This window comes from Molothrus ater, chromosome 1 (genome assembly GCF_012460135.2).
Source record: "Molothrus ater isolate BHLD 08-10-18 breed brown headed cowbird chromosome 1, BPBGC_Mater_1.1, whole genome shotgun sequence".
Classification (NCBI taxonomy): Eukaryota; Metazoa; Chordata; class Aves; order Passeriformes; family Icteridae; genus Molothrus; species Molothrus ater.
Genome location: NC_050478.2, coordinates 112,056,862 through 112,080,225, shown reverse-complemented (window position 1 = coordinate 112,080,225; position 23,364 = coordinate 112,056,862). Strand labels below are relative to the sequence as shown.

Here is a 23,364-nt window from a genome sequence, read left to right as displayed (position 1 = left end):
TAGCAAACCTCCCCCTGTACTCCTCAGGGGCCAAGCTATTGCCGAGGCACCGGCTACTGCTGTGGCCATGCCATTTGCCACTTCTACCACATCACTCCTGTGTCCTGCTGCACACACTGCCATTCAGGGGGAACCCAGCACCGTCCTGGGTCCCCTCTGGACTGTGGCCATACCTTGGCAGGGGGCACGGGGCTCGCTCCAATGCACCAAATAAAGTGCAAAGTGTGTAGCGTCCATTCCTCATATCCAGCACTCTTCCTCTTGGGGGTGGTATCTCATACCTTGTCCAGACTTCTAGGTTCCCAGGTCTACCTGGCTATAACTCATCTGGATTTTTAGGCTCTCAGGCTTTTGGTCTGCCTGACTCCACCATCTTATTTCTCTTAGGTCAGCAGTCATCTTTCTGAATCACCTTGGGATCACATTGCTTAATATTTAAGTACTTTTTCCCAAACCACCACAGGATCACATCAGTTAATATTTAAGTCATTTTTCCCAAATCACTACAGGATCACTTCCTTAGGGCTCTCTCTACAGTTCTCTACCTGAATCACCATAGGATCTCATTGGGCTCACCAATTGTCATCATATTGCAAAAGTCCCACAACTTCTCGGTGATTTCACATGTGTAGCTCCTCACAGCACTGTCTCCTTCTTCACAGTACAGCCAACCAACTCCCTTCACAGCCATCTAACCAGTTTTTCTAGCACTCATCTTATTGGACACAGCTGTGGCCTATTAAGAGCAGGTCTCATCTTAAGTTTTGGTGATTAGTACAGCTGCAACTCCTCAGGTTGAGATTACCTTTGGCACTATTTTCTTACATTCTATCCCTCCACAAAGAAGGACTTAGAAACACTCTGGAATGGAGATATCATCAAAGGAATTGCAATTGGAGGAAAAAAAAAAGAAAATTGGGAAATTTAGTGACTACAAGAAAATGGACCAGGATTATATCAGGTACAGTGCAAAGGACCTAAACAGGCCAAAACTAAGCTCATAGATGTTGCAAAAGCAGGGGAGATAATCAAGGAGGAAGACACAACTTGGAGGGAAAGATATGAGGGCATGGATACTTTAAAAAAAAAAAAATCTTTGCTAAAATCAAAAGCCATCAAAAGGCCTGGCATGCCATCAAGTGCAGGGACATCAACCAAAGCTTGTCAAAATTGACCCCCATTGAAGGCCGAAACAGAAAATAAGGACTTAGGAACACTCTGGAATGGATATACCATCAAAGGAAATGAAATTGAAGGAAAAAAAAAAGAAAACGGGGAAATTAGTGACTACAAGAAAATGGACAGGGATTACATCAGGTGCAGTGCAAAGGACCAAAACAGGCCAAAACTAACCCCACAGATGTTGCAAAAGCAGAGGAAAAAAATCAAGGAGGAAGACACAGCTTGGAGGGGAAGATATCAGGCATGGATATTTAAAAAAAAAAAAAAAACATTAAAAAATAATTCACCACAGTCAAAGACATCGAAAGGCATAGCATGCCATCAACTGCAGCGACATGGACCTTATCTTTCCAATTTGATCCTTACTGAAAACAGAAAAATAAGTCTTACAAACCTTCTGGAATGGAGGTATGATGAAATGAAAAGTTTTTTTGGTTGATTCTTGCCACCATTTGACAGTGGATGGAGACTGATTAGCATCATGAGTTTATAATTTTACTGTAAAATTTTCATACTTTCTCTCTGTGAGTTCTCACAGGCAGGTCCTCACAACACTGACTCCTTTTCTCTTTTTCTTCTCATAGCTGGCTGACTCCTTCCTGTCCTTTGCATGGCTCCCTACCCTTATTGTCCCTTTCATGACTGCCTGAACATTCCTCCTCTCAGCACAGCCAACAAACTCCAGCTCTCCTCTCTACCAACTAACCCACTCATTTATAACACCCATCATTAATGAATGTGGCTATGACTTATTAATGACAAGCCATATTGGACGTAGCTGTGACCAATTAAGGGCAGACCTTTTCCTGTTCTTTCGTAATTAGTACATCTGCAACTCGTTCAGCACTATCTCTATTCTCCTACAATCCATTCTCCCACAGAACTGCAGTTGAAGAAAGCCAGAAACTTTGGCAATTTAGTGACTACAAGGAATTGTTCTGGGAGGAAATGAGGTACAGTGAAAAGGACCAAAACATGCCAAACCTAACCTGACAGATGCTGCAAAATCAGGGGAAATAATAAAGGAGAAAAACAGAACATTGACAGAAGGGTATAAATGAATACTAAAAAAAAAATTTAAAAATTTTCTCCAAAAGGAAAACAATCAAAAGGTACAGGATGCCATGTAGTGCAGGGATATGGAACACAGCTTTCCAAATTGATCCTCATAGAAATTGCTAGATTTCATTTCTTTTCCTGAAAGGAAATTGAATTTGAAATACTTTGTTTCCTTTCCTTTCCTTGAACTACCTTATGCAAATTCGCTGTCTGTGATAAAGGCTACACAGTTCATCTGTTCAATGCTAGAACTTCTTGCTAACTGGCTCTTTATCACTGGTTGCAAAATAAAATTTAATATTTTTTTTTAGTATGTTGGTATTCATGCTTGCTCCACAGTGAATAACAAAATAACAAAACCAAAGGTTCACAGCAGGTTTTGTCTTCTCTAAACAAAAAATGTTTTCAGGTGATAAAGTCAGTGGCAAATGCTCTTCATGTGATTTTCCTAATATCAGAGTCAACAGGTGAGGGGGAGGATATGCCAAAAAGCATCTTTTTTTTCTGTGAGTACTGTCATGGTAGCTCACTCCCTCCTAAATTGTCTCCAAAAGTTTGTTGCATTCCACGCAATGCTCTGCAATTTTCCATCACAGGGAACTCATCCAGCTTCAATATTGTCAATGATCACCCTGCAATGTCTATTTGTTGATATAAGTTGATAATATAGTGTGATTGACATTATCAAATGTTTTTTAAAAAAAATCTAAAGCTTTTGTGCTGCATTTCTCAAATTCATAAAAAGTTTTGTTAGTCAGATTGATTCCTACTGCCTAAAGAAGTCAGCACAATCCTTAAGGTAAACTGCTTTGTAAGCAAGTATCACTTGTAAAAATCTAGTGTTCAAGTTGTGCACTCACATTCTGTTCAAAATAAAATAGGAAGGAGTGATGTGAGTGTTTCCTTGGGTTCAGTTACAGCTTCATATTTCAAAGCAGAATTTTATGTTCACAATGCCAATATCAAAAGTATATTAAGAAAGAAGCAACTGCTTGTTACTTGGAGAAAAGTTCAGCAATTATAGGAATTCTGTTTTCATACCATTTAGATTATGGGTCACTTTTTGCTCTTTAACTTCTGAGTTGTTTGGAAATTTTTCCCTCTTAGCTTTTTGTATTAATTTTGATATGGAGTAAGAGTCCCTACATTCAGAGTGGAAGGAAGGGGTTGCAGAACCCTTATGATGTGCCTCCAGCATTAGCAACAAATACATGCATGGAGTGTACATCTGAAGTTGTATAAGTGACATTCCTAAAATTCATGAGAAAAGATTCAACAAAAAACTTTTATGTATATTAATACTCTTTTGGGTAGCTAGAAAGTCTGATTCTGAGTATCCCCGTGCCCTGTACCACACCGATGCATGTGTAAGATAATCAGTCTACCTGGCTACAGGTCTCCTTCTCTAGAAGAAAAAAAAAAAACAGCACCAAAATTTCTGTGTAAGAAAGCTAGGAAAACAGTTAAGCCACTCCTGTGTGCAGAACTCAGCTTTGTGATACTCTTTGTTTCTTTATTTATAAAGCATTACCTGTGAATAAATGTACCTTTAACTCAGCCTCTGCAAGAGTAATTTTTTGTTTATAATAAAAAGGAAAAAAAACCCAATAAAAGAATAATCACTCTACAGGGATTAATATAATAATCAATGTATTGATGGTGTTGATTTTCTTCCTCACTTACGCATCTCACTCTTCATCAAATTCTGCACACCTTTTGGAGCTAAAGTTTTGGGCCCCTGCTCTCCCTCTCCTTTCACCATTGTATAAATAATAGTTGAATTTACTTAGACAAACTTGAGATATCTAAACAGTAGGCATCCAGTCTAAACCATTTACCTGATGTCCTCAGACAGGCCAGAGGAACAGCCCGCTGAAAGAGTATACATATTTCATTTGACTAAATATGTAACTAAGGCAACTAACTAGGCTAAGCCTGGGTATGTACAGTTTAGACAGACAAATTTGAGAGGGGCTGTGTCCAGAGACTTTTCATATAATTTTTAATGCAGTTTTATTTATTTATTTGAACAACTCTCATTCCACAGTAGGAAAAAAAATACAGCTGGGTGTTGTAAGGAACTGATTCAGATTGTTTCAATTTGGCTGTCTCAAAACACTTAAACCCTTCTCACTTCCAGCACTCCATGAGGGCCACTTCTATTAGCATTCTAATCCTTTTCCAGAGGCTTGGTTTATTGTGAAGAAAACATTTATTAACCATTGCATTTGACCTAATAAATTCTTCTGTTTTCAAAAACATTCTGATTTAGGTATGAGAATTTCCAGGCCCACTGGATAATTTAATGAAGACTGTTAAAAACATCTGAAAAAGAGAAGGCTAAAGAGAAACAAAGTTGCAAGAATTTTGGTGATTTGAATGTGAATAGCAAGAAAAAAGTATTAAGCAAAGCTACATGTTCTTCTCTCTCCCTGGAACGTATGGACTTAAATTGACATGGACATGTAAGAGACTTGTTATGAAATTTAATACTTCAGAGTCAAAGTTCTTCAGAAAATCAATTCCCATCTCATAAAACAATTCTGGAGAAGCCAAGTCTAAAAATTGTCTTCAAAAATTTAAAATAGAAAATCAAGGAAAAACTTCACTTCTTCACCTCCATCAATATCAAAGGTTTTTCTGCATTGTTGTTTATTTGTCAACACCTGGTAATACAGAAGAAATGAATCAGAGGGATACGGTGACCTTAGATTGCCTGTGTGTGAATCTGAGGAAATCATCTTCCTGTTTACTTTTTTCAGCCAACTTCTGATTTCATTGACCTTCTCCAAAGGTTCCTTGAGAATGTGATCTTTATGAGTGTTTCCTTTCACTGAGAAGTTGATTGAGTTACAACTAAGCAACAGTAACCATTAAAATGATGTGTGTGGTGGAATTTTCAAAAAGTTCTTTACATCCAAATAAAAAGATTTCCCCAGAGATAAAAAGCAGCTAAACACAAAATCAAATTCAACAATGTAGGGCACACTCATGCAAAGCCATTTCTGACCTATCACAGACTTTGCTTGCCTTATTACACCAGAGAAATCTTACACGTACAGTTCTTTAAACTAAGGTCACAGAAATTGTCATCAGTAAGTGTCAGGAGTGTTAAAATAACTTAAATTTTTAATGGTTATTAAATGACCACAAGGCCAAACAATGGGGAAACCAAACATCTCCTGCTCTTCTACAGTTTAGCAGCATCACAGATATTACAGAAACGTGCAGCACATTTCTCTGATCAGCCTAAATAGATATTGTCACATTTCAGGTTCTCAGACATGATTAAGTTAATGGTCTTGCTGTAAATTGTTATTTTTTTTACAACGACAGAAGGGTCATCAAAGCTATAGACTCATTGCTACAGCACATGTGTTGGGAGGACAAATCTCTTTTGTTTTATGTCTGCAGATCATTTTGAATGTTTGAAAAAGGCATCTCTAAGGCCTTCATGCTCACTTGGTTGGCAAAGAAAATGGAATCCAATGTAATACCCAGGTCAGAACGTAGACTTAAGCTTCACTGATAAGCTTGTAGCAGCAAGCTACATCCCTGAGGACATTTCTTTTCCTTTCCCCACCCCCTCTTTCCTTACAGCTTTATGACTCATCATCTTGCTTGATGCATTCCCTTTCCGAAAAGCTTTGAAACTGCAGGGCAGTGACCAAAACTGACCTTGGCTTACCCTGTCTCTGCACCACTGTGTTCCTGCTGCTATCATTGTTTGTATTTATTTTCATAACATAATGCAGAACTGCATTATATATATCTATATTCACAAAAATTTTAAAAAGGGCATCAATGTATAATTTAAAAGATAATTTAAAATAAAAAAGAGAATTACACAGCTTTTTATCAGCCAGACCATTCACATAACATATCACATGGCAAATGATTTAACAGTTGCTGTGTTCAGAGCTTTGATATCTCTAGTTTGAACATCACATACTGTCAGGCAATAAACATCTAACCCAAAGGTTATATGTTTCTCTTTGGAGTACTTCACTGTTGTTTTTTTTAACTGTTACCAAACCTTTACCATTGACAGTTTTTATGAATAATTTACACAGGAATACCTTGTTTGCCCACTCTCCGTTTATAGGGTATTAGCACATTTTTATAAAAGATGTGCCCATTGTTTGTTTACAAATACAATTCTTTTTCACTTTTCCAACCTTCATAATTTAGCACAGTGTACCAAATCAAGAGGACAAAAAAAGTGCTGCTATTACACAGAAACATGCACCTCCCTGAAGCACTTTTCAATTCTTAAGGAAGCTTAATAAGATATTAAGATTTACTGGCAACCACACAATTATATAAAAGCAAAATGTTACTGGCTTGATAGTAATTCATACAAAACTCCATTTTGTATGTAAGTAGAGCCCATAGACTGCATCCATTAGTAATGGTAAACATGCTATAAACATAATTTACTTCCTTCAAGATTCAGCTGTGAAAACATGCCTTTGCTGAAGACTTAACTTACAACCGGGTGCATAAAATACACAAATAAAAGTATGTATTGAACTCTGAGATCTTCAAGTCTCTATTAGCTAAGCCAACAGGAGGTATAAATTATAGTCCAGCCTTCAGTTTAACATTCCTCTTACAGTGGGGATACCACCTAGTTAATTTCTAGTTTGATAATCCTTTGAGATTATCTGTATATGATTATTTGTATATTTCTTTTTGGTGCTCTGGATGCCACAAATTACCAAATACACTATTTTAAGGAGAAGCTAAAGAGTTAGAAATCACTTAACTTCTGGTGTGTTCAGAGAACTGACATGAATGCTCAAGTCTCACATATTTGAATGCGACAAGTGGTAAAGATGATTTCAGCCTAATTTGGGTACCTCCCTTTGTGACTCAAGGATTTTCCATTGCTCATTCACAGTCAGGAGTCAGATTAAGAGCTGTAACACAAGCTTGATATTTCGTCCTTCTTTTTTTTTATTAATCAATTACATTGTCACTAAGAATGTGTAAAATATTCATGGTATTCTTAGATACTCTTTTGGGATAAAAAGTCTCCTAAGTACCTTGGGATGTCCCAAGAAGAAGATAAGCATAAAGTTAGAGTTCTACGAATCATAATACATGATGTCAAGTCAATGATCATACAATTTTTTTTTAAAGTAGTCTTAGTAAAATAAAAAATCAAATCCACTGATCAAAAAATCTGATTCTGTTCAAGTTTTTCAGGAGAGAAGTAAAAAAAAAAAAAAAGAAGAAAAAATAAGTATCCAATGTTCAGCTAGGAATTTTACCTCCAAAGAAGTAGATATGACTACTAACATAACTTAGTTTTGGGTTTAAGTACATATGGTGTTTTCACTCTGTTCAGGCAGATTGGCAACCTGTTATTCATGCCCATTTATACTGGTTAGAATGATGGTACTACTTCAGATTTAGATTCTACATGCAGGATTCTGTGAAGATCACACCTGCATGTCTTCACCTTTACAATTTTGTCCAGATAATACATAACTTTCTGAACAAACGTATCTCAAAAAAGCTATATTGTTACATGGATGTCTGATGAATCATATCCGCCTTCACCCCAACAATATGTAAGATCGAAGGAAAAAAGTTTGCCATGAATGCTCTCTCTTTTTCCAAAAAAGCCTTTTTTTCATCTTCAACCACTTATAAGACTCCCCATTTCATGATGTAGCTTCAGATGTTCTCACTGCATCCAGAGGGGGAAATAAAAAGTTTCCAGCCCTAGGAGAGTTTGAAATGTGTATGAGAGTGTATGAGATCTGTTGTACTTATTTACTGCTTAATTCCAATTGACAGTTGATTATTCTTTTTCTTCTTACAGCAGTTTAATACAACATTTAAATGAATAAGGAGAAAATTTGAATATATTGGTTAAGCTAAAAGAATTCTAGGATGAGAAATGAAATTTCTTCCCTTTATTTGTCAGAATATTTCCAGTTACTCCTGATTAATTTCAGTGGAAAACTGCTAAAAGTTCATGATTGACATAACATGATAACTTTTATAAAGACAGATATTTAAGAAGGGCTATATAGAACATTGATAAGTTTCTGCTGAAAAAGCTTTCAAGATTCTAATGTGATCGCATTCTAACTGCAAAGTAGCACTGCTCTCTGCTGGTTGTTATAAAATTAAATTGCTGTTTGGAAGTTGCATAAAAGCTCCTCTATGTATTTGCCTGATTCATCTTTAAATTATGCTTTTATTTGAATTAGGAGAGATAAACAAATTCTTATTCAGCTATAGAGCCTATATCTGCCTATCTCTCTGATAAATGAGCATTTCTCAGATAAGGCAATCTCAGCAAAGCATCACATTTGCAGAATTTTACATGTGAAAATCCCTCAGCCTCTGACATAACCTGCATTTATGTTCTCATCTCTAATAAATTGTCTGATTCTTTCTCCAACTTGGCTTTCACATTTTTTAAATCTCTATTCATAACAGGCTTCTTCTAATAAGGGAAACAGTGATGGCATGAGTCCAGTTGAACACTGCATAGACACACAGCTCTTCCAGAAGAAGCAGAGAATCATCAGCTTCTCCAAACAAAGAAACTTCCTGAGACCCCTGTTAGTGCACCTTATGAAAGGAAAAGCAAGAGTCTTTATTCCCCTCGCTGTGGGTAGTGTATTCCAGGTTCCAGCTTTTCCAATTACATATCTTCCTGACAAATGGAGAGACTTTTTCCATGCTTGTGTAGTAATAGACAATGGTTCTTGTCAGTCATCTATCTCCTCTTTGCCTTATCCAGACAGCATTGAGAGGGCCCTGAGGGCAATAACCAATTCATCAATATCAGATCTGGTCATTAGAGTGTCACAGTTTAGGCTCCTGAGGCATGTAATTTTAAGAAGGGACAGCTTTGAGAGGTGAACTTTTCTTGTTTTTCAAACTTGTTGTTAGGCTCTACAACTACAAAGACCAGTAATGCAATTGTACGTTGGTTTATGTCTCTGTTATTGACATTTTTCTTTCTGGAAATGTATCAGAACTTACTTTATTATAATATGAGCAATCTTATGAGTCATCAGAGTTGGTCAAGCTTGCACAATTTCCCAGCCTAAGTTTATAGGATGTTGAAATTTGTCAAGGACTGTGCCATGTGAAAAGAACAGGAAAACTATACCCTGGTAAGAGAAAATGAGAGAAAAATAAACCTCATTTTTTACTAGCTCTAAGTACAGTCTGTTAGTAGATTCTCCTTTCATTGGGAGGGGCACTGTTGTGTTAACTTGCCATGTCCAAATTTTACAAAGAACACCTAGATTCCCTTTGAGGGGGAAAATGCAATGCTGTTATACTAATGCAGCACTATTTGCAACAGAACTAAACAAAAAATCTTTATTATTCCTCTCTAAGAAATGGAAAATGTTTTAATCTCTGACAAAAGAGAAAAATATTCAGAAAACTAACAACCCTTTCCTCCTAAGGCAATTTTATATTTAAAGCAAAAGACATAACCAAGTCTAAAGTCTAAACCAAACTGAGAAATGTTAATTGGTATGCACTAAATTATGCACAGAGGGTGAGATTTTCAACGGCACAAAGGACAGTCAAGTGCCTAGTTCCATTTGTGCCTTTACAAATAATTACAACCAACAATGAAAGCAAAGCTGTGATAAATGATGAACATAATTCCAAGTCTTTCTGTCCTTTTAAGGATGTAGAAACTGTCCTCTTCCATGGAGGAGAATTTCTGAGAATGTAAAACAAACAAGTAAGCTGAGAACCCAACCATCGCTCTTCCCCAGAGTCCTTAGTAAAGACAAGCAGTGACTTTTTAAAAACCCTTTCTCAGATTTTGTTTTTCACAAAACTGAAAACAGAGCAACTGACAACGGCTTTGAAACTGACGTGTGTCGAGTTACTCCTTATACAAAACCTTGTAGTTCACTGACCTTGCTGGTTTATCACTCAGGATTTGTAGCTTGACATTGCCTTCCCATCCTCGGCTAAATTTTTGTTGTAATCTCTTTAGGATAGAAACCAGTATTAGTCCATGTGTACACAATCTCTAGAATGGCTTATTCTTAGATTTAGGTTGTTATGTGGCATTAAGACTGTTTAAACAATTTAAAGCTTTTACCTAGTGTCTAACAAACCAGGAAATTGTTTGGATCTGTATCCAATGAATTGGGTTGTATCTAACATATATTTATTTACTTTCTTTTAGTTTTTAATTAATATGCAATCTTGAGCAAAGCCCAATTAAAGGAACATTTTCATATATCAAAGAGAAAAAAAAAAGCTTTGGCATGCCAAATTCTTATTCAATTTCTCAGGAAAATAGCTTCTTTTCTTCAGTGAATTTGGAACAATGGAGGTCTGAATTCTTTTATGTTTTAAATAAAATGTAGGAAAAAAGCTGGTAACACAAGCTGAAAGTAAGCAAGTCTAATTTTTATTAAAGGTTCACACATTTTCTTCCTCTTAGTTTCCTCATCCACCTGTTTTTTTTTGTTTTTTCTTTTCCCTCCAGATCAATTCAACTCTTAACATGCCTCAGGAGGAAAAAGCTTTGCACAAAAATATGCTTCACCTTAGGAGATCAAAGCTGCTTTACAGCTCCTTTTTTTTTAAGTCCCTTTTAATCTTAGTGGCATCAAGCTCATTAGAAACAACAACAAAAACAAGAAACAAGAGAAATTTAAGCTAGGATCAGTAAATTAAAAAGGTGCTTTGATATATAGTAGAAATAAGCAATAGAAAAATTATCGGTGCTGCAAAATGTGACATGGAGAACTCCTTACGTAAGAAGGATGGAAATAAAATTTTTAGTATCTCACTTCATCAGTAGAAAATAGTTACAGGGCAGATTTTATCTGTTAGAGGAGAAACAGTGGTGAAACCTGTAGTGTAAAGTACAAAGCAACTGGGCAGGGGTATAACCCTAAAAAAAGGCATTTTAATGAACTATTTATGGAACTGGAAAAAGCATTAAAGATTTTTCCAGTTGCTACAATTATTACAAAAAACCAACATATTAAAAATATCATGCCAATAACTGTTGCAAAATAGCATATCCTAAACTTCATGCAGGTCTCAAAAAGAATGTGTGAAGTGTATAAACAAATGCATAATCACCTTACTTCCCTTTCCAGTTAAATTTGGTTTACTTAAAAGTTTCAGTATTAAGAAGTTAATCCACTGATTCAATCTTCCCTTCATGAGAAGAATGGGTTAATTTCCTTTTCCATTTCCATTAAACTGTTGTCATGAGAACAAATCTGTCCTGTATCATTTTCAGTTTGTCTCATTCTCTCCCAAAAGACGGAAACTTTTGAATTTTAAAGTTCTGGAGTATCTCTAACAGACAAGAGTTTGCCAGGCACTTCAGCCTTCTGAATAATCTCTATTTTCGCTACTTGTCCCATCTGATCTTTGTCACCAGCTGTATGAGCTAGGCAACCGACATTCAGCTCTGCAGCTCTGTTTCATTGGAAAAGGCAGTGAGGACTGTCAGCTCATTTCTGACCAGTGAAGGCTGCAGATGGAATGGACGTTGCTGCCTGAGACTCATCCCAGCTAGGCCAAGGCACTGTTACCATTCAGAAGAGCAGTGATATTAGCTGCCTTGATAGATAGGTAGGTGCAATACTTGGTACTCAGACTTCACATTTTTGCTCCTCGGTTCATTATGAAGAGGATTTATTATTTATTATTTCACTGCTGAGTGAAATATTGTTTCTGAATCAATTCAAAACTTCAAGGGGCCGAATTTTCACTCCCAACACAATTTCTTGATTTATGATTCATCTCAGCATGCTATGACAAGGTGTATTTCTGTTTAGTAAAGAAACAACAGTTGTTATTTTTTCAGCTGCAATTACTGCTATGTGAAGCACATTTTCCTCCTTCCAAGATGAATTTTTAAAACCTGATCCTGGAGCCTGTAGACTTTTGCCATCTATTTCACAAGGACTAAAAAATGGCTGTTCCTTTGCATATCAAGGAGAATGTTTTACTTCACTGCCAGCAGTTTCATTTCCAGTTCATTTCTGGATGCTTTTAAAGATGTTGCTTTTTGCCTGCAATGTACTAAACATTTTAGAACTTTAATACTGCTTCCCTTACATGAAACTTCCAGCAGCTAAAATTATCTGAACTTGTTGATGCAAAGGGAAGATATTTCATTTCACACTCCTGCCCTCCTTGCTCAAATACACCATGTACACAGGAAAGCTTGAACAAGAGACAGTAGCCAGCTAAGTTTTCTCCAAGATAGGATTGCAGTCTGCACTTATTTTTTCTACTCTGATCATTAGAGTGCAGGCATGTTGAACATTAGAGCAATTTTTAAAATCTGACATTTTTCTATGCTCATTTGAGGGTGACAAGGAAGAGTGGATGAGAAAGTGGAGATAAACTTTTGCTACAGTAACACTGCCAGAATGGTCTTGTATTACTTGCAGAGGAAGAGAAGTTTATTAGATATAAACATAATATAAATCCAAGTGCTGAAATCCTAAATACAGTTATTACAACTAACTGATATCATTCTGAGAAAGACCAATTTTTGTTTGTGTTATGGAAGCATACTATATATTGTGACCATGGTCAGGGTTTTCAGGATGAAGAAGAGACGAGAATGTTGACTCCATGATCAGAAGGCTTGATTTATTATTTTATGATATATGTTACATTAAGACTATACTAAAAAGAAATAGAAAGGAAAAGATTTCTTCAGAAGCTAGCTAAGCTAAGAATAGAAAAGAATGAATAACAAAGATCTGTGTCTCAGACAGAGAGCAAGAGCCAGCTCTGCCATGAGTGGTCAAGAAATCCAAACACCCACAGGAGACCAATCACGGGTCTACCTGTTGCATTCTACAGCAGCAGATAACCATTGTTTACTTTTGGTTGCTGAAACTGCAGCTTCTCACAAGGAAAAATCCTAAGAAAGGATTTTTCATGAAAGATGTCTGCGACAATATATCTTGATAGAATTTGAAGATCAGATCTGATACTTCTGGTTATATAACATGACCTAATACATGGTGTAAACCAGAGCAATTTGCTTATTTGGACTAAATCCTTCATTTTCAATCATTTAGTATTATAAAGAGGTGTTAATTCCTGAGCAGCTTGAGTCTATGATGTTCCTTTGGGCTTAGAACTGCTGAATTTAGAATTGCTGAATTTGCATTTAATGTATTCTATGGCTATACACCCTACAGCAATCACTGATGAAAAGCCCCTGCAAAATAGCAATTCTGATACCAAACCTCCAGTAGCAAAATATTAACTGTGAATAAAAATACTTTAACTGTAATTTTTCTTGGATAATAACTGTCCAAAGTTAAAGTATAACTTTAAAAAAAGGTTTTCACTGAATCTTTGCTCCCCATAGAGGACTACTGATTAGAAAACAACTCACAAATTTTCATTCATGGGGAATTGTCCACCGGCAAAACAAAAAGAGAAGTTCTTGAAATCTTCTCTTTCTACATACTTATTTATCCTACCTTTGGTTTAAGGACAGAAAATTCTTACTGAAAACAAACATCAAAATGACACCACTCTTTAGATGCTTTTGGGGTGATATTATATGCAAAGATAGTACAATCACTACAACTTTGATCTGATTCAGCCCAAGATTTGGAAGCTTACATCTTAGATATGCATTAGCCTTGAAACGAATGTGCAAGTTATTTTTGTATAGGAAATATCCTTCTGTTGCTATGGAAACCAGATGTTTGATAATTAAACTTGTGCTGTAAATAGTTGTGTGCTGTCATGTGAAAGAGTACTCTTCACAACTTGCTGTACAGACAAATAGTTGAGCTTCTTGTTTATTGAAAAATTGGAAGTAAATGGGGTGAAATAGCTTCCTCTGAAATTGACTTCAAAAAGCAAGCACTTTGCTAAAGCGTTTTAAATACCACTGTAAAATCTTTGCTGAATTTTGTGGCTATTCTGTGGGTCAGAAGGTATCATTGCATTCCTTTTTTCAATTCTATTTGCCTACTATCTTCTACTCGCAGATAAATGAACATGAACAACAACAAAGGAAATGTAAACATTTTCTGTAGCTAAGACAGTTATCTCGTTCAGCCAAAGCAATTGGACCTGCTCAATCAAGACCTCAAAAAATAGTTTTAACTTTTTAATATATTTAATCAATACAGTTTATGTGAAGCAAAAACTGTGTTTTCAGCCTAGTGGATTTTCCTTCCTGCATCTGATGAGTGATCTTTCGTATTTTTGAGGGCATGTGATTTCAGAGGGCTCAGAAGTCAGTAGCTGAGTAGAGAGGTAGATGAGAGAATTGCAAGAGAGTGAGTTTTGATATGAAATGTGGAAGACTGCAGAGAAATTCTATTGTGCAGAATGAGCAGAACTGGTCAGTCTCTGTGGAGGGAGGACAGGCAGTATGCTCCTCCTGGGCGTCATGTGGGATAAGGCCCAGACAGGAAAAAGATCAGCTGGAGTATATCTGACCATGCATTTTCATGTCTAAGAAACCACAACTCATATAGTGGTATAAGGACTTGAAATTTGTGCTCCTAGTATCAGCAAGGAAGAAAGTTCCACGCTGAGGAACAAGACCATCTATAAGTAGCAAGATTAATTATGGATCTACAGCTCAACACAGAATCACAGAACCATAGAATGGTTTGGGTTGAAAGGGACCTCAGAGGTCATCGAGTTGCAACCCCCCTGTCATGGGCTAGGACACACTTAATTAGATCAGGTTGCTCAAAGTCCTGTCCAACCTGGCCTGGAGCACTTCCAGGGATGGGGCTTTCACAACTTTTCTAGGCAACCTGTTGCAGTGCCTCACCACCCACCATAAATATGACTTGTAACTATGAATCACTCAATAGTAAGATATTAAAATAACCTTTGATAATACTGCTTTTCCATTGAAAACAAGCAAGAGTAAATGTGGTTTCAGCTTTTCACTGATCATTAAAATTTTAATCAATACTTTTTTTTCTGACATTGTCCACCAAAATATTATTTTCCTGGAGTAATAGAGTTGCTCAATCCATACACTCACAAATTTAATGATCGCTCAAAGGATTTACTGACCTCCTTATAATAAAAATGTTTTTCGTTTTGAGTGTTAGGCCTTAAATCGCATTTGAAGGCACAAAACAGAGTAACGTCATTGTGCAATAAAAGTGGGCTATTTCAGATTTTATTGCTAGTTTAATTTGGTGTGCCTGAGAGCAATTCTGCTGCTGTCACACATGAAATGAAACTTGTCCAGCAAGAAAACTTACTACTTGCAGAAATGCCCAATGTCGGGTAATCTGTAAATATGAAAATAGATTTACTCTACACAGCCAAAATTCATTCCACCAAACATCAGAAGGGGCATTGTTTGATGGAAAAGATCTTCAAAACTATACTAATACAACTGCTATAGTATATACTGTATAACATATACTATATACAATTATACTATCTTTTATATATGTATATATATATAATATTCTACTATAAATAAAAGCTTGTGCTCTATGTCTCTTACTTGTTCTAGCTTTCCTCCTGTATCACACTTACTGCCTTGCTTTTTTCTCATTCTTCCATTACAAGTATTTATTTGGTTTGGATGTTTAAACATTTTAAAGGTAAATGATAACAATTATGCAAGAACATATAAAAACTAAAGAATGTATAACACAAAATGTGAACTTTTAGAAGATATAGTATGGTAACTATCACTAATCTATCTAACTATACCTTACCTCCAATCCAAAACATCCTTTTTTGAGACAATTTAATTATCTCTTACAGCAGGCAACTTGAGACTGTTCTGGGTAACATTTGACAGAAGGCATGGATTATAATTCTGACTCTTTAGCTTCATTATGAATTTATGAAGTATTCCTTCTTGAGGTGTTATTTACTTGAAAGGCACTAGAACTGCATAGAGAATGATACCTTTTAATACATGTGTGCTTCACATTAGGCACCATGCAGGTCATCAGAGAATTTGAATCAAAGCATGTGCATTCAAACTGGAAGTTTGAATTTCTCTGTGGGAAATTCAATTCCTACACATATTATTTCCCAATTTTCTAAAGCCTACAATTTCATGTTTTATATCCACAGGTTTATTGGTAGCAGTCCAGTTTTGAGACATTTTCTACATGAGGTAGTTTTTTCCATTGTAGAGGTACATCTCTTCTAACCCCAAACCAACTTGATCTCTCCAGCCTTGTCTCTAGGTTTAGCAAATAACTTTATTTCATTCAGAATATCCCTCTTTTCAAAATTACTCTTTTTTTGACAATATTTCTGTTTGTTTTGTTTAGGCACTGGACTGCCACAGTGTACAGGACAGCAGTGGTCCAAGTATAAGCTTATTTTTACCTGTAAACCCTGGAAAGCTTTCCCTATCACCAGACATGCCTGAAAGAAATACAATCCATTTCCTAAAGCTATCCCCCAAACAGAGTAAAACCTGACAGTAGATAAAAGAGAAAATTGAGAACTGTGCTTTTACAGAGAATACAGTAGCAGATGGAACCTGACTAGTGAACTCACTAAACTTTAAAAGTCATGAAAAAGTGATCTCTGAACACAAAGTCGAATTGAATTCTTCACAAAGAAAGCAAATAGGGGAGGAAAAGCAGATCAATGAATCTCATCTACTCAATAAAGTATAAAGAAAGGAAAGCACTGGCTGCTATTTAATGCTACAGCCATTAAAGAACAGCAATTACAGTGCTTCTCCCAACTCCATCACACAATCTTACCACAGGAAAGATATTTATCCTCCTCCCTACCACCATCATACACTCTATGTGGAAAAAATAATAGGCTTCTCCTTTTCAACTGAAATTGTAAAACAATCACATTATAAATAATAGTTCACAGGTGCTTGTAGGATAACAATAAATGGATAACTTTATGATGTTGTTTTCCACATAAAGTATTAGTGTTTTTTGTAAGGACTGCCCACATTAAGCACATTATTATTATCTCTTTATTATTAATCTCCATTTATGGCATTGGGGATTACTGTCACATATATAAAATAACAGTTTATTTGTTACACTAAGTAACAGTGAAATATTAGGCTATTAATTCCAGAAGATGTTATTATATGCACTCTGAGCTAATAAATTAAAGTAGGATATGAGCAGTTTACAATGCTACACTTTTCATTCATCTTTTACCTAAAAGAGTAAAGGAGTAATTCCACCTAAAGCCTGGAATTTATCACAGCAGAATGAGAGTGTTTCATGATATGAATGGATTTTCCTTAATATACACAGGAAAAAATAATAATCTGGACAATTAATACAGGAAAAAACATGGAAAAGTGATCAGCAGCCAATTTCTTTTCAAGTCCCCTTTAGCCAATTCAATCTGTTTTGCTCAATTCCATTGCCAAAAATCAGTCAACAATCCTAAAAAATCAATCAGAACCCAAATTTCAGTATTACTACTACTGTGTGAAAAATATGCATTATCAAAACAGCAGTGCATTATAACACCAAGTTCTGTGAGTTTTCAAGTATAATCTGAAGTGAGCTGAATGTTGTCATTTACTCCCAACAAACTGTAAGGCAATATTGCAAAACACTAATAGGGAGCCTTCTGTTTAGCCAGTGTATTTGCTTATAAAATAAGATGGTTAACTTGAGTATCACATCTTAGAAATAACTAAATTCAGAAAACACACAATTTCAAACAATCTGAGATAAAGCATGATAAACCTAGATTATTTGTTAGTTCAGTTGTAACAGTTTGAAAAATAATGCAACTTTAAACATGAAGATAGTGGGAGACTAAGGGTATTGTTCAATGCATGCCTCTGTCACCCCCATTGTTCAATACAGCAAGCAGCTGGAGAGAGAACAGAAGTAGCATCACGTAGTTTACTTGAATCTTTCCACATAAAAGTGCTTATTTAATGATAAAAAATATGTTCATGCATTCATACAAACAGCATCTGTATATACAGTTCTTGATGGCTAGCTGTGTTCCCTCAGATTACTTAGCTTTAATAGTTTACTGTTCCTTATGGTTATGTGTTTCTTTCCATCTTAAACATAAAAACCTAATAGATAGACTGCAACCTAAAAATATTTCTAAAAACCTGCTATTTATACTAATTTTTTAGAAACTATTTTATGAACAGATGCAATATTTAATGAAAGATTCAGAGAGACTTTTTTACAGCCAACAAACTGAAAATTAATTCACCATGTTTAGTGCACTCCTAGTTTTATAACCTCATCCATTATTTTTTATTGTTGTTGTTAGCTAGTGACTTTTTATGATTATGCCACTTAGAAAATATAAATTTTCATTTATAATTGCAGAAGAGCATCAGAACAACATGGTTTAGAATTGCATTTATTCTTGACTTTTTGGAAGGGAAACTGAATTCTTCTATTTTGTACAAGAGTGATAATATCAAAGAAAATAATCATATTTCTGAAACTTTTTACTCTTTTTATCTATAGAGAACTAAATTAAGGCTTGGATTTCATAAACAAGTCAAGCTCATGTGGCTAGCCTGTAACATTTTGACAGTTGCATATGCTTCATGTTCTGACACGATCATTCATATTGTGGAAAAGCATAACACACTCAGAGGAAACATATTCTTATCAATATGATGACATTTTCTAAAGTGAACACTTTGTCAGTCATAAAATAACCTTTACTTGTTTCTTTTGTTTGTTTATTTGTTTTCACTTCTTTGGAAGCAATCCTCAAATCACGACTGTTTTTCTGAGTTTGAAAACAATTGTACAATAATTATCTAAACTTTTCAAGTGAATGTTCATATGTAACAATAAAAATACCCAAACAACATGCAAATATTTCTTTATTAGAACGTGCTAAATCCCACAAAAATATAAGACTTAAATTTTTATGCAGGTCAAGAGATACTGGCTGTCAAACAAAAGTAGAAAAGAAGAATCAGAACAGAGATGTCCCAATGTCATAACTGTAGCATTGGTCAAGGATGGATACATAGGGGAAAGCACAAGAACAGCTTGTGCAATTCACAACTCAGAGACTTCTTTGACCCTAATGTTGACACTTTTTGATCTCTCATTTCTGGAGTTAAAGTAAGGTTTTCTCTTACTTTAGAGAGAAAATATAAATGAGATGTAGCAGAAGTTCATGCCAACATCTATAGCTCAGTGGCTTGATTTGAATTATCTGATAAGTAGCCAGTGAAATCTCAGAATGAATACCATGACTGTGTGGGCACAACCATATTGATTTTATACAAGAGCATTTTCCATGTAAATCAGACTTAATTGGTTAATAATATATTAAGAGCTTTGAACTGTCTGTTTTCAATCAACAGCATAATTTTCCCTTCTTACAAACTACACTTAACTAAAACTTTGCATAAGAGGCTTGTTGACTATATTAATGAATTTATTGTTTAAAATGTTAAGCTTTTTTTCATTCTTTAGTTTTTTCATGGATTTTTGTGGATTTTGGGCATTTTTGGGGTGATTTTTGGGGCTCTCACCATGGTCCAGTTTGTTGGCCTTGACAATCTTGACGGCGTAGTCAGAGATGCTGGAGTACTCGATCTGGGGAGGGACCCAAAATCCACCTTAAAATCCCCCAAATTTACCCCAAAATCCACCCCAAAACCCCTGGGACCACAAAACCCCACAAAATCCACCCCAAAACCCCCAAAAATACCTCCTGGAAGCCCAAAATTCCCCTCAAAATCCCCCAAATTCACCCCAAAATCCACCTCAAAATCCCCCAAATTCACCCCAAAATCCACCCCAAAACCCCTCAGACACCAAAATCAACCTCAAAATACCCCAAAATCCACCCTAAAAACCCCTGGAACCAAAAGGTACAAACCCAAGGTCAATGTAATCATTAGAAATCCATCTGTTTGGAAAGAAGATTATTTAAGTTATGAACAGTTGCATTTACTCCACAATAAGATTATTCTCTATACTTCATAGATTAGTTTTCTGTTCAGAAGAATGCACCTAATTAAAGAACAAACCTGGTTTTATCAAAAGGAGCCATATTAAAAAAGCAATGGTTCAGTAGATTTCTGTTGGGTTTGCCTCTTTTTAGATTTCCTAGTCCAATGTCTTTCTCAAGCAAATTGAAAGCAGAAGTTATATTCACGTTGCTTATCTATAAAATTTCTGCTGGTGTACAAAGATTTGTATCACATCAGTATTCTTTTGATCTGTCAAAAACTGGAGGCATAGTGTCCTGGAAAATGCACCATTCCTGCAGTTTACCTCTGCAGTCTTACTCAAGCACATGTTTTGCATGTGTTTCTAGTTAACCAGAAGCTACATAATTTGTAGAATTTTAAACTCAATCTAAAACACCCTTTTTCTATGCAATATTTACTAACATGATTCATAATCACAGTTTTCTTTAACTTATTGCAAGTGATTATACATATGTATGTATATATATGCAAATAAATACATCCATGTTAAGAGAATTAGGGAAGGCTGTGATAGCAGTGTTTAAAAGACTGAAAACTTTGGCCCGTTTCAAACTTGGAAACAATACTAAATTGACATTCGTTGGCAATACACATTGCTAACATTTAGTTCTAATCCATTATTAATTATTTCTACATATACTCAAATAAACAGATTTCAGCAAGCTTATCCTAAATTATCTGTGAGTAAACAATATGAAGGAGTTTATAGTCCTGATGGGTGTGGTTCCTCGATGGCTTCAGTGTCCATGTTCAAGGTGGCTGGTGTTTGGAGGTCTGTGAAAAGAGATAATAGAACTCTTTCTCTTTTCTCTCTTTTCTCTCTTTCTCTCTTTTCTCTCTTTTCTCTTTTCTCTCTTTCTCTCTTTTCTTTCTTTCTCTTTTCTTTGCTCATGATTGCCATTTTATGTTCTCTGTTCAAAAGAAAAAGGCAAATTCATATACCCTTTATATAGCTAAACCTACAATCACACCTCCAAAATAATTAAATTATATGTTCAAAATTCATACTAGTCCTTATCTATGTGATATAAGAATTTTTTCATTTTTGCCTATTTTTTCTCCCTGAAAAGGACTAGGACTGAAAGATTGTTGAAGGGGATTTAACAGTTGCCATCCATACGTGGATCTTATTTCATAGTTGGGACTAATCTTTTGGAAACTGTGCTCAAAAAAAAAAAGGATTGTTGAGGAGTTGGTAAAATATGAGATGAGCAATTTGTTGCATACAAGCTAAACTAACACACTGGGAAGTTTAAGTTACTTATAAAAAGGAAAAGAAGACCACCCAAAAAAAAGTCAAGCCCCTAAACCTATAAGACTAAAACCAAATCTTCCCAAAAACATTTTGAAGTCAATGAATTGTAAAATAATCTTTTTTCATTTCTTTTTTTTTTTTTTTTTGGTCAGAAGAATGAATTAGCTAAAAAATTATTCTGAATTTTTACTTACTTTATTGATCCTTCAACTTTTCAGGGAATTTATTCTAATTTATTCTGGTTGGATGAAATAAAACCTGAAACCAACAAGAAAGAATCTGAAAGAAAAATGGAAGTTAAACCAAAATGATCATGATTACCACATAGATGTGAGACCGTTATGGATTTATCACATCATACATAATGAATGCATTATGTTATGTGACTGAATTGTGAGTAGTATGTAAGAATTAGATGCACATATCCATATACATTATGAACTATATATAACTGACGTGCACATAAAAATATAAAAGGAGCTTCATGAAATTTCTGGCTAAGAATTATCCATGTGTGTGGTACTACTGTTTATAATGCATCTGTTACACCAGTTTGTAATGGTCAGCTATGATTTTCCTCATGGGTAAAAGGAAATGGCTTTTAAATTCAAGCATTCTTGCTACAAAAAATTCCAGATGCCACTAGGTTCTTTATCAAAATCTGCTTAGTTTTCCTCAGAAATAACAATTCAGAGCCAGTTGTAAACCACTCTCACACATCCTGGCATTTTGTTCCCCAGCAGCAGGAAAGCAAGGAGTTAATGGGAGGACCAGCAGCAGCAGAAAACATGTTAAACACTGCCCTTTCCTTATTCCAGCAACTTCCACTACAACAGGAGCAAGTGGGTTTGTAGATTGCTTCTGCTGTAAAAAAGCATTAGCCTTAATTGTGAAAGTTTTCTTTGGTTAAACTTCGCAGATTTCAAAGTTAAATTTCTGCCTTAATGGAAGGCAGAATCTCAAACTTGTTTTCCAGTCAAATTTCCTGCATAACTTTTTTTAAAAATGTCAGATATTGAGCAGGCTTTTCAAAAAAACCAAACAGCCAGAGACTGGATGGCTTCAGTAATAGGAATACAGCCTGGGGAAGGTGTATAAATCTGTAGCCTTGCTGTGCATAAAATTGCTTTGGAAACTCTGCATCTGGAAAGACGGGAGGTTTGATCAGTGCAGTTTGAAGGAATGCCATCAGCTAAACAAGCTAATCTTGCACCTTAATTACCAAGTCATGCTGCTTGTCTCCATGCAGTCTTATCACGAACTTTTTAAATGGATATAAAAGCAGTGGTGAGTTTGCAAATACGACATTAAATGGAATGAAGTTTCCTTTCACCCTCAAGAAAACATAGGGGTGACTCTATGAATCATCCTTATGGGCCCACACAGGCCACCTTCTGCTTCTATGGAATCTTAATACCATAAATGTTCAATCCATATGTTTCCTTCATGATTCATCCCTGAGCAGCTCCATATGTCAGCACTGGTCGGACAAGGCTTTTGAAATGCACAAGCAATGCTGGTGACTAGCAGACAAACACACATCAGTTCCGCAACTTATTATTTTCTTTTATTTTCTGTTATTTTCTCTTTATTCTGTTAGACAGCAGAATAACTGGGGAGAGAACTGCTGAAGAGATCATTGGTGACATTAAAATGGACAAGTTAAGGTTTATCTGGATCTATAATATGGGTGTCTTTCTGTGCTCCTGTCGCTGTCGAGGCGGTTACGACATAAAGCAGAGACTACAAGCAGTCTCAGTTGGCAACACTTTATTATTGAACATGGCTGATTTTTATACACTTTCTAATTGTTTATGCTTCTTCTATCTTTACTATTGGCTACAATAAATCAACATAATACTATTGGTGAAAGGTTATAGTGACTTAACTAACTTTCTAAAAATGCTTCATCCAGCTGTAAAGTTCT

The 23,364-nt window shown here is 35.6% G+C and overlaps 1 long non-coding RNA gene across 1 annotated transcript in view; it reads right to left on the bottom strand.

Annotated features, from left to right (window-relative positions):
• Positions 1-21,040: 21,040 nt before the first annotated feature.
• LOC118684348 (uncharacterized) overlaps positions 21,041-23,364 on the bottom strand; it is a 42,448-nt gene continuing 40,124 nt past the window's right edge. Inside the window, exons 3-4 of the long non-coding RNA XR_004979824.2 lie at positions 21,632-21,716; positions 21,041-21,093 (exon numbers count right to left, since the gene is read on the bottom strand). This is a non-coding gene — a long non-coding RNA (uncharacterized LOC118684348). The remainder of the gene's footprint in view (positions 21,094-21,631; positions 21,717-23,364) is intronic.